The sequence below is a fragment of the Furipterus horrens genome, unplaced genomic scaffold, assembly GCF_987537825.1.
Source record: "Furipterus horrens unplaced genomic scaffold, mFurHor1.1.pri manual_scaffold_6, whole genome shotgun sequence".
Lineage (NCBI taxonomy): Eukaryota > Metazoa > Chordata > Mammalia > Chiroptera > Furipteridae > Furipterus > Furipterus horrens.
Window position 1 is genome coordinate 76,447,635 of NW_028327176.1, and position 12,034 is coordinate 76,459,668.

Consider the following 12,034-nt stretch of genomic DNA (forward strand, 5'->3'; position numbering starts at 1 on the left):
AAATAACTAACTGAAGCCAAAAGCAGGGAAAGCAGGAAAGTTTCCTTTTGGTCTAAAAAAATATTGAGGAGCACAAAGTTCTTATTATGTACAGCTCACTGAAAGGCTCTATGAGCAGGGCTCCTGAAGACATGGGCCCTCAGCCATGTGTCCAAGACTCCATGGGCAGATGTGGGTCCTTGGTAAAGATGAGTATAAAACCCCAGCCTATGGCCTGGAGACAGTCAAGAAGTCTCCAATAAGCAGTCTTCATATCACTAAAGGATTTCTGGTGGAAAGAGATAATTTTACTGGAACAGATTAACACATGGAATGAGGCCTGTTTCCAGTCTTTTCATACCTTGAATTTATAGCATTTTAACTGAAAAGATCCTGAGAGTGGAGAACACAAAGGCATAGAGCAGACAGCTGCCTGCACTAGCCCCCCATACACAGCCTTTGCCCTGTGGATAGAGGAGCACAGTGGGTTCTTAATGTAAAACTCTGAGCAGCAGCTCAACCACCTGGACACAAAATATGGGTTTTAAGGCAGCAGTTTGTAGCTCCACAGGTGGTGAACCCCCACCTTAGGGAGCCTAGAGCAAAGCCAGAGGCCTGGTCCAGGCCAGGACCTGCAGTGCACTAGGCCTTGCTCTCATGACCTTGGGATGACCAAGCTGCCTCCTTCACAGAGGGGCAGGCAGAGGCCACAGGAGTGACAGGTGCCACCAGCACATTAGTTACTTCTTGCTTGCTGAATGACTCAAGAGTTCTGTCAGCTTTTGATAAATATGTTGAATCCCAAAGTGGTGGAACAAAGATCTTGTAGTGTCATTGCTCTTACAGATCACAGAATGTTGTTGGTAGAGCCCTACTCAGCTCTTTCAGGGCCAAATAATTGGAGCTTCACTGTTAAGCACACACAACAGCCACACAACCTAGAGATCCCCAAGATGGTTGTCATTGTTATTATTATTATTATTATTTTGGTATTGTTTCATTTCATTATCTATTTATGCTGCTAATAACTGAACATGGAATTTTAGAATTGTCCTGTAAATTCAGAGAACAGATGTAGTTCAGACTAGCTCCCCCAGCCCCATGTCAGCATCAGAGAGGCACCTTGGGTTAAGGCATTGTATCTACAAGGCACTCTGTTTATATAAATACTAACAATAAATTAGACATTTTATCCACTTCCCAATGGTACAGGCACCTATTGGGTACAGGGGGTTGACCCAGGTCGCATGAAACCTAGAGTTTAAATGGTGCTTTGTGATTGCAAATTTGATCCTCACCAGGTCCTGCAGGGTGGGCAGGAATCCAACCTCCATTGACAGGTGAGTAACCTGAGTGTTGGAGGTGTGATGTGCCAACCAAAGTTCTCATCAGCATCTAACTTTTCTACCTCTCAGTCAGGTGCTCTACATCCCTTTGGTCCCTTTGCACTCTTGGATTGTCCAGAGACCAGACCCTGTGCTTGGCGCTGGGTGAGGCCTGACTCTTGTCCTCGTATTGTCAGTCTGATTGGAGAGGCAGGACCTAAACATGAGAGTGACAAGGGGCCATAGACTGCAATTAAAGTTAACAGCTGTTTGAAGCTGTCTCAGAACTGGCATTGTAAGGATCCCAAACAATCAAGCTTAATATTATTAGAAACAAGAATGGTAAATGTTTGTGTAAGCAATTGATAGTTTATAAAGCACGTTCCCATGGAATTCATTATTTCAAACACAGGAGCCAGGGCTGTGGTTACTGCTCGCTTCCAGAACATGTCTCTTCATCTTAAGATCCCACCTAAGAATCTCATCTAGCCCAAAACATTTACGCAGAAAATTTCCTTTGCCCTTTGATGGTTATAATGCCATTCATATCATCTTAGCATATTAACATGAAATAGTTTAGGTATTTCCTTTGTGAGATTTAGTCTTTGCTCTGTTTTCCCCCTGTGAGTATATTGAGGGGAAGCGGAGTGTATTTTTAAGTCACTTTTCTTTTTGTGTTTGCCAGGCTTTGCACACACACTCCCGAGTCATTGCTTACTGCCTCCCTGGGACCCTCATCCTGGAGAGCCACCTAGGGGTGCAGGAAGGAGTGTGGTAGCCCTGGCTGTGGGAATGGCTTCAGGTCTGAGAGTCAAGGGATTTGTTGCACAGGTGGTTCCTGGTGGCCCTTTCAATTAATCCTCTATTTGAGGGCACCAGAGAAGGGTGTTCCTGTCTCAACGCAAGGGTGACAGCAGGCACAACAGCCCCTGGCGACCATGGTGAGTGAGACTGTTTGCCTTCTCCGTCTGTCTGGATAGACCCTGGGCACCAATCAGTGGAAATACAGCCCTGGGATCCAAACTGTAAAGAATTTACGAGAGGCCTACTTCCTATCATGCAGTCTGCTGAGTGAATGTAAATAGAACTTTTTCTGAATTTTCCAAATGTTCCAAACCTGACAAATGAGTCTAATAACATCTACATTTTCTATTACTTCACAGTAAGATACAATTGAATTACCATAAACTGCATATATTTAAAGTGTGTAATTCTAAGAGTTTTGACAAATGCATAGAATGACTTAACTACAACGTGATCATGACACTGAATATTTCTATCAGCCCAAAATGCTCCCTTGTGCACCTTGGCAGTCACTCCCCTGTCTGCACGCTCTGGCTGTTGGCAACCTTGACCTGCTTTCCACCTCCATAGCCTGGCCTTTTCTAGACTTCCATACAGATGCAGTTACACTGTGTGCATTCTTTTGTGTCTGGCTTCTTGCCCTCAGCACAATGTTTTCTACTTCTTCTTGTTGTGTGTATAAGGAGTGGTCCTTTTTATTGATGAATTTTATTGATGATTCCATTGTATGGATATAGAATAACGTAGGTGTCTGTCTACCAGGTTCATGTATATTTGTATAGTTTCCTTTTTTTGGCCATTACAAATAAAGCTGCTATGGGCATTTGCATGCATGTCTTTCTGTGGACACACTTGTTTCTTTTCTGTAAATCTCTGGTGGGCAGTGGCTGGGTGGTATGATAGTGTGTGTTTAGCTGTATGTTTTAACTTCATAGTGATTATGAGGATGTGTGAGGCCACCTGCTCACTCACCAAATGTGACTAGTGAATAGCAAAGTGTATAGGCTCTGGGAACACAGAAGCCAGTAAGTCCCCACCTTCAAGGGGCTTACAGTCCAGTGTGGAAGCCATTTCATAGCAAAGAGCATCAGTTCCTAGAAGGAAAGTGAATGAACTTGATGGGATTGTATAAGGCATGTCATTAACCCACCTGTGGTATGACTACTTCTGATCTGAGGGGCTCCCCACTCCATGGAGAAACTGTTCCTCTTTGGAGCCTTTCCAATCATTAAAGTTTCTTCCCTAGTTGGGCCCATTCTCTCTTCTGTATCAGTGCTTTCTGGGGTAAGCTTAACCCTCTCCACCCAATCCATGAGCCTAACAGATGCTTCTTAGCTCTGTAATCTGTATCAGATGACCTCTTCCTTTGCCACCTTCCAGTCTTAATGATACCAATGAGGCTGTATTTATGCTACCCTTTCAGGGTGACTTCTTTCCTCCCCATTCTCTGTGGCATTTCCAGCTTACTCCTAATATTTTCTTCCGAGGGTACTGGGTATCACCTCCAGTATGGCCCCGGTTTCATTCCAGGATTGTTGTCAGACTGAATTGAAAGCCCTGTTAACAGAGTCCCCATGTCTCCTGGTAAATACCTGTCCTACCCTCCAGGAATGTTGCATCACAAACCACTAACCACTGTTCTTTAGTCGTTCACTATGGAGTCAAACTTGGTTTCTTTACTGTTGTCTGCTATACCACACAGCTTGAACAAAAACATAAGCATAACATTATTTCATGTTAAGTCCATATCCAAGGACTCACCATCTTCCACCCCCACCCCCACCCAAGTTTTCCACACTCCCTCTCTCCTGCCCAAGAATGGCCAAGGCAGATCAACTTTTTCTATCCTTATTTTTCTACTCCCCTTCTCCACCTTCCCCTTCAATAGGATTAGCCCCAATAATATTGGTGTTATTAACACAAACCCATAAGGGGAATACATAACAGAAAAACATCTGCATTTTAATCTTCTTGATTTTTATATTGCTTTAGAAAGAAAAAAGTATGCCATCATTACCAGCAGAACACCAATAATAGGTTAAAAGCATTTTCTGTAATTTTCACACTCACTGGCAGAGGCTGCCTCTGCAGATGTTGGTTTTGTGGCAGTGCCCTATTCTTTTCTCAGAGCTAAGCTACCAAGGAGGCCAAAAAGGCAGGTGTTTTCCTTCCCAGTGTCTTCATGTGTGTAGCAAGTTAGCAAGCAAGCATGTGCTTATTCTTCATCATCATGCTGGGCTCTGATGACCTCTCTGTCCTCCACCAACTAGCCTGCAAGACCTTGGACCTACCTGTGCTGGTTGGGCTTCCAGCTGATCTTCATCAGGTCCTCTTCTTCCTGTACACACATGCCATTTCTCCTCTTAAATCTGGGCTGGCCTTGAGGCTATTGTAACCAAAAGCAGAGGTCAGCAAACTCTGGCCCACAGGTCAAACCCAGCCTACTGCAGGTTCCTGTAAATAAAGTTTCAATGGAACTTTATGTATCTGTGTTTCTTCCTTTATGTATCGTCTGTTGCTATTTTCACACTATAATGGCAGAGTTGAGTAGTTGTGACAGAAACCATATGGCCCTCAAAGCTAAAGTATTTATTAGCTGGCCCGTTATAGAAAAAGTTTGCCAACAGCTATCAGTACAACATAATGGAAGTGACATTTGGGAACCTTTCATCCTAGCCAAAGAGAGCTGACAGCTTCCCTTTCTTCTCTCTTGGAAGTCAGCTGCCATGGAACAAGTCGAGCTGCCCTGCAGAGTGGCCCATTAGAGACAGGCCTCATGGTGCTTCTCCCCCAGCCATGTGCCCAGATGAAGGAAGACCCATGATTGAGTCCAGGGGGCCTGATGCAGAATTGGCCAGCTGAGCCACCCAGCTCATGAAAATTGTGAAATATCACAGTGGACTGTCATTGTGTGTGGTTTATATGCAACAACAGGAAGCCCAAACAGCACCCTTCCTAATCTTAGTGCCATCATAGAGCTCAGCAATGCTGTAGCTCAGGGCTCCCGAGCGACACCATGAGACAGAGTCCTGGGAAGCAGACACACAGAAGACAGGCAGAGAGGAGAGGCAGGAGAAAAGCTGAGAAGACCATGGTGAAAATGTAGAGTGACACATATAGGGGAAAGAAAAGCAGAAGAGGGTATGTGTTAGTTGATGAATGAAGGGCTGGGGGCCTTCATGGGTTAAATGGAGGACCATGGAGCAGGGAAGGAGTGGACACTCAGGGAAAGTCACAAGGGGTGACTTTTAGCAAAGTGCATAGAGATTCATGTTTCAGTACCTATGAAGGTATTTTTTTAATGTGTGAAACTATACAGGCATTTGGAGTTTCCAGGACATGGTAAATTTTGACATGAGAGGAACATCATACATTTATAGCAACATTGCTATATTTCAAAATTATTTTTTTGTGATAATGTGCAGTTTAATGTAATGCTGTGAGAACTTCAAACCAAAATAATTCAATAAAATTTCAGGAGTCACACAACAAGTCAACCCACAAAGACACCCCAGTCCCTTGCTGATGCCCAGTCATCTAGGCACAGTTGCAGCCCCCGGACTCTCATGGAAATTCATGCAGTGGCCAGCTCCCACAAGAGATGTTATTAGCCCTTGCCTGTCAGAGGTGCTCTGGCCCTCTGCATGATGAACTCTATGCCATTATTTTCTAGTGGTACTTTAAGTACATTTTTATCCAGTGTTTAACCTCTTGTTCACAATTCTACCATAGACACTAGGTCCATAGTAATTGCTTATTTTCTGCTCTCAATATGGTAGAACATTTTCCAAAAAATTTAATTTAGTAAGCATTTATAGAGTGCCTATGTGTGCAAGGTACCACTCTAACACAAGTAGAGAAATCATGATGAACAGGACATGCTCTCTGCCCTTAACAAACACACTGCTTGGTCTAATTATATATTTTACTCTTTCTTTTGAAGGGTGATGGGAAACCACATATCCAAGACCACAAAATACTGCTTCTCTTTCCATGATGGAAGAAAGTTGTAGATGGGCTGGAACATGGTTTCCTGTCTTTTGCTTTAAGCCAATTAAAAGATGACCACATCAGAATGATAATTGGACGGTGGGCCGAAGAAAGTCTGTGACCACCCAGAATTGGATTGATGGACTGGATTAGGACAAACACCTATCTTGTCAAGTGTAATGATGCGTCATCTTGTCAGCCTAGCATTTACCCACTAGTATTTTTCTTTTGATCTGCTTCTAGCAAGAATGCCCTTCTCCTACTCCAAACACATCTCCTTCTTAGGTGATCTGCTCACCAGGCCTCAGTTGGTTGACCCAGAAGTGGACAGCTAAGCCAAGTCCCTTTCCTGTGGCTGAAGGACCTGTTGGTATCTGTGTCAGCTGTCACATGGAGAAAGCAGTCCACAGAAGTAAGAAGAATAAAGTTGTGAAGGAAAAGCAGAGATGAGAGGTGGGCACCCTTGAGATCTTGTCAGGGGGACTCAGCTGAAGCCATGGCCTTTCTGAGCGTGTGAGATAGCCCACAATATTTCCAATAAATCCATGTACTTTCTTTAATTAGTTCAATAGGATTCTGCCACCTAAGACCAAAAGTAGCTTGCTACATCAAAATTTCCACAGAGATGAACTACTCATGATTTACTACCTAGACTGAAACAGCATAAAAATAATAGAGGTCATCCCACAGAACATTCCCTGTCATAGTTCACATTTTTTCACTTGGGCCAAAACCACTTTGCATTTCCTGTCTTACACCCACGGAGACTGGCATCTGGGAGGGTTCAGACACTCTACGTAGTGTACAGCCAGCAATGGTGGACTCTGACAGGGAAAAAGAAGAGAATCCATTAAGTAAGAAACAACAAGGTTCTTTATTGAATGGTTGGGGGATTCACATAATTTTAACATTAATTTACTTTTTACCCATCAGAGGGGTGTCTTTCCAGCAAATAACCCCCACTCCTCACATACCCTGAGACCTGTGTTGCCAAGCTCAAGATTGAACACAAGTGTAATTAGCAGTTCCAGTTCTTCTAAGATCCCACTTATAAGTAGCTCATGTTGATTATACCGATCATCTGGTTTATTAGTTTCTTTTTATATGAATCAAGTCATATTTTGCAGAGCATTAAAAACAATCTTAAGCATTCAGATACTTTGCAAGAATTTTTTTTTTTAAATCTAGAGGATAAATGCTTCCTCACAACCCTATTGAGGAAGACTTTAAATATCTTTGGTGAAACTTTAGAAAAATATACATTGGTCAAAATTTGCTGTTAAAAAAATATCTGCTTCAGTGCCATGGAAGTCTAATATCTAAATCAACAGAATATTTAGTTCCCAAGATCAATTAAAACATTTTGATGAAAAGGATTCCAATTAAATACCATTGGCTATGGATTTGAATGAAACTAATCAATTTTACAAAGCTTAGATGCAAATATTTTTTTCCCTGGGTCAGCTTTTGTTTTTTCCTCAAAATTCCTGACAATGGGAAAAATGGAAAGAGCTCACTAAGGAAGTAATCATTTGGACTCTGTTGCTGCATATCCAATTATTATTGCTAGCAAAAGGCACTTTTCAACTTCCCCAAATGTACTAGGCATTTGAGTAGTTGGACAATTATTTAAGCATCAATTATTAAAGTTATCTAGGCTATTCTTTACAGATAAATCCCACACCCCATGTTCATGTCTATAGAAATGGGGAATTTAAAGCTTGTTAAATGATATAGTCAAATTCATATCAAGCAAGAATGGTAAAATCTTTAGAATGGTACAATAGCCACTTCCAGGACTACTATTTTGAGCTTTCAAATGTACTGTTAGAGTTACCACACTCATTCATAGAAGTTGCTTGTCTTTTGCAAAACTCTGGATTTGATTGTTGTCCAAATTTGGTATCAGGATGAGAGAGGCATAGATGAAGAAGCAAATAGAGAAGCTCAGGTGAAGAGCAGTCTCCAAAAAGACTCTTAACACCCCCTTTCCCTCTTGCCTGAAATTCCCACTCAGCTTAATTTCTTCTGTTTTTTTTTGTTCATTGACCCTCCCTATCCTAATTAACTAGGTATGCTGGAGGGCCTTATGCTAAGACATTCGATCATTACCGATTAAGGACATCTGGTTTTCTAAGGTGAGGTTATAGTTTGGAATAACTGGCATAGAGAATAGTTCAGCATTGCTGGTGAGGAGATGGGAAAGTTTGAACAGAAGGAACATTGTCCAAGCTCAGGTAGAAGTTGTGCTGGGAAGACTGAACTCTGGAATTGAATTGGGGAGCTGATTCTGGTATCTGGGGGTCAGCAAACAGTAATATCATGGGAGGAGGAAAGCTTAATGGGTGGATGGAAGTGCACCAAATACTTTTTTCTTCTCCACAACTAGCTCTGGTGGGATGGAGCTGGAACAAAAGAACCCACGATGAAGATCAATGAATAAGTAAATACAGTGGTACTTTGATACTCCTCATTAATTTGTTCTGGAACTTATGACACTGAAACAGATGAGTACTGAGCAAGCAACAAGTGGTAAAGCATTTTCTCTTGCGGGGTGGCATTGAGACTTACACAAATTCGAGTTCTGAGCAAATGCCGAGTGCTGCTAAAACATTTTTTTCTCATCAAAATGTGACAAGTACAGGGTTTGATGAGTTCTGAAGCCAACGAGTATCAAGGTATGACTCTACAGCCAACCCCAGACCCTGTCAACCTTAAACTAGAGAATGAACAATGGAACAAGGTAGTATTGGGAGCCAAAAGACAAAACCAAAAACCAGCCAACCAAGCAAGCAAAAAACCAACAAAAGCAGAGACTCAGGAGGAGGAAAATGTGGGGTAGGAGTGTAATCAGTAAATAAGCACTGGGTGGCAAGGTGCATGTCATCCAAACTGTTATGAGCAAACCAAAACAGTATTACAAACACTTTAACCTTCACTGTTGGAGGCAAAAGCCCAAATGTGGTGAGGGTGGAGTGGCAGGCTTTAGCCAAATACTTGTTATTGTAGGGATTTAGTGTAGAAACTGGACTACACTGCCACACATTTAAAACCCTATTATCAACAAGCATGCACACACACATACACACAACACTCCAAAACAACAACAACAAAAACCTTAATGCAAGAACTTTTTATGGAATGGAAATTATGTCTGTAAAATATGGTGGGAAGTGGCCTCTACCTGTTACATAGAGAAGCTTATCCCATAAGTGTTTTAAGAAGTTTAAAGCAATCAAAATGTTCAAAGAATTATTTTGCATAGCTATCTGTTTACACATCACAATTAAACTTCAAATATTCAATGTCCCATGGACTTGTCATAGTGCTTTGCACAGGGTAGGACTTCAAATATTTCTCTGCTTTTTGCAATGGGACCTTGAAGACTGCTCCAGAGACTGCTGAAGGCATTCCCCTTACATTAGAAAATACTATTAGTACCTCCACTTCCAAGCATGATAAAGTAACTCATACTGGACTTACTCTTCTGCTGTTAATAACAAGAAAACTAGACACAATATGGGAGACTATTGTTTCCAGACATTGGACAATATAGCTGAGATCCCAATAGAAAGAAAGTAAATGAGGGAACCTAAAATCACCAGACTTTCCACTTGAAGGCATTTTTTCAGACTGTAGAACAAGAAGGGAGGATCTAAATAGAGGGCAATGAACTCACTGACATAAGAAGTCAGAGACTGAAGCTTGGTGAGCATGAACTGATTAGAATTTCCAGAACAGAGTACTGGAAAGAAGGGAGGTATAGAATGAAAGAACTCAGAAACTCTGTATAAGTTCCCCTTGAATCTTTTGTTGAATACTAAGTATGCACATGGAAGGTGAACCCCCATGGAGTTACCAGGGAGTTACAGGCTTAAAAACACCCAAACTTTTCACAGGACTTAGACATTTGTGCTCCAACCAGCCAAAATGGAGAGATCACTGAATGCTTGAGGCACTCAACAGGAACCCAGATGGGTCACAACACATAGTAGGACTAAACTAAGCCCTAGTAACATGCTAAAAAGCAAGCCTGTATTTTGAGGATCCTTATTAAAATGAATTGCAAGTAACTTACTTGCTTGCCACGATAAGACCGAATACTCTTTAAAGGAGGACAAAAAATCCAGACACTCAAAAACACACATAAAATCAAAATCACTAGAGAAAGAATCAGGAAAAATGTAACCTATAACCAGGAGAAATAAAATCAGCTAATAAAAACAGGTCTAGAAATGTCAGAGAAATTGATGGACTTGGCAACTAAGGACTTCAGAACAACTATTATAATTGAAGGGAAAACATGAACACAAAGTAGACAGATATAAAATATATAAAAAAGATTCAAGTGGAACCTCAAGAGCCCCCCCCCCAAAAAAAAGTAAAAAAAATTTACTGGATATACGTAACAGCAAGTTAGACAATGGAAAAGAAAAGATCAGCGAATCAGAGGCCAAAGCAATAACAACTGCCCAAATTGAAGCACAGAGGGAGAAAATACTGAGAAAAAACAAACAGTGAACAGTGGCAAGATATCAAGCAGTCTCACATACATAAAATTAAATTCCCAGAAAGGGAGGAGAGAGTACAGAACAAATTTTCAAGAAGTAATTATCAAACATTTCCAAATTTGGGGAAAAACACAAACAGAAACCCACACAAAGCACATCGTAATTAGATTTCTGGAAACAGTAATAAACTAGAACCCTTAAAACAATCAGAGGAAAAAGCAACATCACATATAGAGTAACAAAGATAAGAATTATCACTAACTTCTCATAAGAAACAATGCAAATTAGAAGACAATAGGATATGCTTACAATGCTGAAAGGAAAAAAAAAACAAAAAACCTGTCAGCCTAGAATTTTATATCCAGAGAAAGTCTTTAAGAAACAAGGGTGAAATGGACTTCTTCAGATAACAACAACAAATCTGAGGTAACTACCAGGAGACCTATGCTTTAAGAAATATTAACAGAAGTTCTTTAGACTTACACAAAAATAATACCAGAGGGAAACTCAGATTGTTGAAAAGGAAAAGAGAAAATGTAAATATGTGAATGAACACAAGAGATTATTTTTCTCTCTTTTAAAAAGTTCCTCAAAAGAAAACTGACAGTTTAACATGGAAATAATAATATTGTGGAGCTTATTGCAAATGTAGAAGTAGAATTTTTGACAACCATATTCCAAACAGTGGAAGGGGATGATGGAAGTGTCTTGTTGACAGATTCTCAGTCTTTGTGAAGTGATTGATCTACGGAGTCAACATCATTCCAATCAAAAACCCCACAGTACTTTTATGTGAGAATTGACAAACTAATTATAAAACTTATAAAGTAATGCAACTGATCCAGAATAACTAAAATAATTTTAAAAAAGAAAAAGGAAGTTAGATAGCTATTCTGAGTTCAGAATATATGACAAAGTTACATAAATAAGATAATAGTATTGTTATAAGGATAGATATGTAGCTTAATGGAAAACAATGAGTGTATAAAAATAAGCCAGTATATATATGTTGATTTTTCAACAAAGGTCCCAAAATTATTGAAGGGGGGAAAGAATTTTTTTTTTTTTTTTTGCAAATGCAGTTATTCATAGGGGGAAAGTTAATGCAAAGTTACCTCAAAAAGGATAATAGTCTTAAATAAAACCAAAAATTATAAAATTTTTAGAAGTAGATGATAATCTTTAAGACCTTTGGATAGGGAAAGGATTTCATAGACAGGAGACAAAAAGAATTAGTCATAGATGAGGACCCCAGATGGTGGAGGAGTTGGTGGAAGCTACACTAACCTCCTCCCAGGATGAAAACGGAATTACAACTAAATTATAGAAAACTTATTCTGAAAAACCAACTGAACACTAGCTGGAGAGAAGCCTTATAATTACGAACAGACATAAAAAGCCACTTCATCACAATGTGACTGGTAG